This window comes from Octopus bimaculoides, chromosome 8 (assembly GCF_001194135.2).
Source record: "Octopus bimaculoides isolate UCB-OBI-ISO-001 chromosome 8, ASM119413v2, whole genome shotgun sequence".
In the NCBI taxonomy this organism is placed as follows: domain Eukaryota; kingdom Metazoa; phylum Mollusca; class Cephalopoda; order Octopoda; family Octopodidae; genus Octopus; species Octopus bimaculoides.
In genome coordinates, this window is record NC_068988.1 from 95,263,946 (window position 1) to 95,268,777 (window position 4,832).

The 4,832-nt window shown below is 32.1% G+C and overlaps 1 long non-coding RNA gene across 1 annotated transcript in view; it reads right to left on the reverse strand.

Moving 5' to 3' along the window:
* LOC128248532 (uncharacterized) overlaps positions 1–3,648 on the reverse strand; it is a 30,086-nt gene extending 26,438 nt beyond the window's left edge. The window contains exon 1 of the long non-coding RNA XR_008264707.1: positions 3,468–3,648. This is a non-coding gene — a long non-coding RNA (uncharacterized LOC128248532). The remainder of the gene's footprint in view (positions 1–3,467) is intronic.
* Positions 3,649–4,832: the final 1,184 nt, after the last annotated feature.

Below are 4,832 nucleotides of genomic sequence, written 5' to 3' on the forward strand. Positions count from 1 at the left end.
ATATATATATGGAAGTAGATCCGAATTCGGTAGAATTTGAACACAGAAAACTAATGCTTGTTGTGCTACTATACTGCCATGCCTACACATGATGAAGATGCTGGCCACATATTTTCGGGGTAGGTGGAGTAATATAAACGAATGTATGGAATCGAGGTACATGATTCGGACTGATTTTATCACCCCCTGGAAAATGGTACGATAAAGCCAGATTTGGGATGTTTTGAACTCGAACTCATAACGTAGACCAAGGGATAAGCGAATCACCGTCGACCATTCTACCGCCCAGCAGTTACAGAAATATTATTAATATTGCTACAATTATCACTACACAAGTCTGTTCCTGTTTCCTATTCATGAATGTCAAGACAAAATTTTCCTCCCTTTTCTTTCGCAACACCCTTTTCTTTCTTTCCCTTCATAAACGGCTCCCATTTCAACCAAACCAGTCCCCTATGCTATCTCCACCTTGCATTCTAGCAATCCAGTCCAGTTCTTCCCCCTCTACCGCCTTCTTTTCTCCTTACCAAACTTGAAACATATGGTCGTCATTTCTCAATGTAATTTATCAACCAGAAAGAAAACAATATCTGCACAACACAAGCCTTCTTTTCTCTCTTTCTCTCTCCCTCTTCTTCTTTGTCTCTCTGTCTATCTAACTATCTCTCTATCTCTCTTTCTCCAGACTCCGACAGAAAATAATCTAACAAGACAGAATGTAACCTAAACCCAATCAAGTAGAAATGAGGAATTCTTCAAAGTAAAAATACTATTTGTTTCTATGTCTTCTCTAAAATCTCTTTTGTCTAATTCGTTCTTTATTTTTTTTTTATTTTTAGATACATTTCTTTATTGATATTTTTTTTCTTCACTTCTATAACAACAACAACAGCAACATTTACAACAATAACAATGACGACAACGCCAACAAAAATATAGTTTTATTATTGACAAAGTACAAGATGGAAAACATTGCAAGAGTTCACCGTTTTGTAAACAGAGATATCTCGCAGTCCAAGGCATAAACAGGTTTCTTTTAGAGATATCGTATATGAATATGCATGGCGAGAGCAATTCAGAAGTTGTACAGAAAAGAATCGAGTTTTTCTGATTTTATTTTCATCATCATCATCATCATCATCATCATCATCATCATCATCATCATCACCACCACCATCATCCTCGTCATCATCATCGTCATCATCATCATCATCATCATCATCAACAGCAGCAGCAGCGTTTATTTGTGCGCTCTTTTTGGTATTGATTAAAAATTTAGGTGCCACTTGTTAAAAAGTTTGTACATATTCATGGGGAAATTGGTGGTACATAATGTTATTTATGTAATCGGCCGATGGGGCCTCGCAGTACTACGATAAGGACGCCCCCCCCCTTTTCACAAATGTGAATGTGTGCGCGTGTTTGTGTGTACGTGTGTGTGTATGTTTCTGTGAGATGGGGAAGGGAGAATTTGTCGTTATGTTTCCAACGCATTCAACGAGTCTTGGAGAAAGAAGATTTTTGTTATGTATCTAATGTTGGCATTGCATTCGCTATCAGAATAATTCTTGAGATGGGGAGGGGTTATCAGAGGGATGCAACTGACAAAAATATTTTTCTAACGTTAGCCGAAGCAGAATGGTTATCAACGCATATATAAGAAATTGCAACACACACACACACACACATACAAACAGAAAGAGAGAGAGGAGGGGAAGAGAAAATTCACATATACGTACGTGTATGTATATGCGCGCATACACGTGTAAGTATATATATATATATATATATATATATATATATATATATATATATATATTGTGTTTGTATGTGAGTAGATATATATATATATATATATATATATATATATATATTTGCGTGTGTGTGTATATATATGTATATAGATATGTGTGTGTATATATATACATATATATATACTTGTGTGTGTATGTATCTGTCTGTATGTGTATGTTTACAAATACATACATAAATACATACAAACATGCATAGATACACACTCACACACTCTTGCTAGTAAATATATGTACATATTTGCTCATACAACGTAACACATATTCACACATACGTACACACATGAAAGAGAGAAGACACAGGCAAAATAAAAGCAATTGTCATTCATTATTGAATAAAGAAAACAATTAAATAAAGGAAAACATTTAAATTAATTCATTTTAAAAACACGTCAAAGCATATTGGTCAGGGAACAAAAACAAGAAAGAGAAAAAAAAAAGCCAGCAAAGTTTGGCAAGCAGCTTGTGTGAAGTGTAATGGCGTTTATCGCAAATGACAGGCACAACTCAAATAGTCCCGCCTTGAGAAGCTTGCATATATTTTCCAGTTATACTTTCTGTCAATATTTAAATATATTTGAAAACAGCTTGGAAGTTGGAAGAATTAAAGTGATTATCAAAGGTTTATCTCCAATCAACGCCATATCTATTCGGCATCTTTTTAATTTGAAGGAAGGCTGGAGGCACGTTTTACTTTAACTTTAAATAAGGAATTTTATATAAAACAGTTAATGGCTTCTCTTGTTTTGTATTTGAGGATTTTTCTTTCTTTACAAATGTTTTCGGTTTTAAGAATTTCTATTCTTTTAATTATTGATATCATTTTTGCTGCTATTCCTATTGTTAAGTGGTATTTCTTGTTCAAATATCTGGAGAAGTAGTAGTCGTAATAATTGTTATAGTTAGAGCTATTGTGGAGGAGGATGGATGGATTTTGTTGTTTTATTTTCTAGAGAGAAATAATTTCTGCAATTCCTTGTTTGTGTGATTGCGATTGTTCTTCTCACTGATACTTTTTAACGAAGACATTCATGGCGATGATCACGGTGATCTAAATGCCGCTGCTGAAAGTGTTGGTGGTGAGAATAAGATATTTACGATGAGGATGATGAGGAGGATGATGATAATAATAATACTAATAATAATAATAATAATAATAACAATAATAATAATAATAATAATAATAATAATAATAATAATAATAATAATAATAAGCCCAATTTTAGTGGGGAGGTATTCTCTCGATTACATCAAACCCTGTGATCAATTAGTACTTATTTTATAGACCCTGAAAGGATAAAAGTCAAAGTCGACCTCGGCGGGATTTGAACTCAGAATGTAAAGACGGTCGAATGCCACTAAGGATTCTGCTAACTTGCAACCTTAATAATGATAACAAAGATGATGATGATGGTGATGATGATGATGATGATGATGGTCATCATCATCATCATCATCATTTTAATCATAACTGCTCTCCTATTATACAGGACAGATGAAAATCGACAGCAACGACGTCAGCGAGAAGTAAAATTTCTACACAACAACAACAACAGTAACAACAACAACAACAACAACAACTAAAATAAGAACGATAATAATAATAATAATAATAATAATAATAATAATAATAATAATAATAATAATAATAATTACCCAGGGAAAACCGGTGATGTTTGTCAGGTTCCCGTGATTCGGTGATAGTTGGTTGGCACTGTGATAAGATTCTGGTTATAGAACTCAAAGATTGACGTACGTCATTAGAAATTCGGCTTCGAACCAAAATATATTTGTTTAGAAATTTTAATTTGAATTAAGAAATTTAACAAAGAAAGAAACAATGCAAACCCTCAGATTAAAAAAAAAAATTAAATTGATTGTATTTCTTTGTTATTCATTAATATGTAACGTTAATTAATATGTATATATGCAGATATTTACGTATCTATGCGTACACGTCTGTGTGCGTATGTATATCTATATTTCTAAGCCTGTATCTATGTATACACACATACACACACATACATACATCATACATATCATATATATATATATATATATATATATATATATATATATATATACACATATGATATGCTACATGCATATTTGTATATATATACGTGTGTGGGTGCGTGTGTGTGAAACGTACACATTTAGCGATATGTATGTGTATATATATGCATATATATATAGATACATATATGATACAAACACATTCATACATATATATATATGTGTGTGTGTGTGTGTGTAAATGCATATATATGTATATACATAAATGTGTGTGTGTATATATATATATATATATATACATATTCATTTACATATATCATATGATACATATTACACATACACACATACTCTCACTCACAATATATATATATATATATATACATTTATACACGTTTTTTTCTCCAGCAACCTGAGAGTTATATAAAATCAAGTGGCATGTAGTTGCGTTTAAATTCTCACATAAATTCAATATACATATATACACATGTATGCGTAAGTGGGCCTATATATATATATATATATATATATATGCATATATATACATATATATGGCCACACTGGCGTCTGTTTACAATTAAGCTCACATACATACACTGATATATGTAAATGTAGAAATGCTAATCAATTTAATTTTAGGCTATTAATACATGTAGCAGTAATATTTATGTATATCCGAAATAGTATATTCTACACAAACTATATTTTTGTTTTTTTAAATTTCATTCTTACCACTTTAGATGATACATTTGCATACGGTGCCCCTATTTCTGAGTTCTGTTTCCAGTTTTGCCGCCATGTTTTTCTGACCATACTTTTGAGGTGGACATAACACCCACAATTCATTCTTATTCTCTTATTAAACATATATAATGCTCAATGTGGTTAAGTCTCGTTATATTGTTGCTAGTTTCTTGTAATTGTTTTCGGTTTCAAGCCCCAGATAAGCCCTGGTGTTACAGATATGTGTTGGAATCAAGCAACCGTGGCTATTCCCTGTTTTGCCAA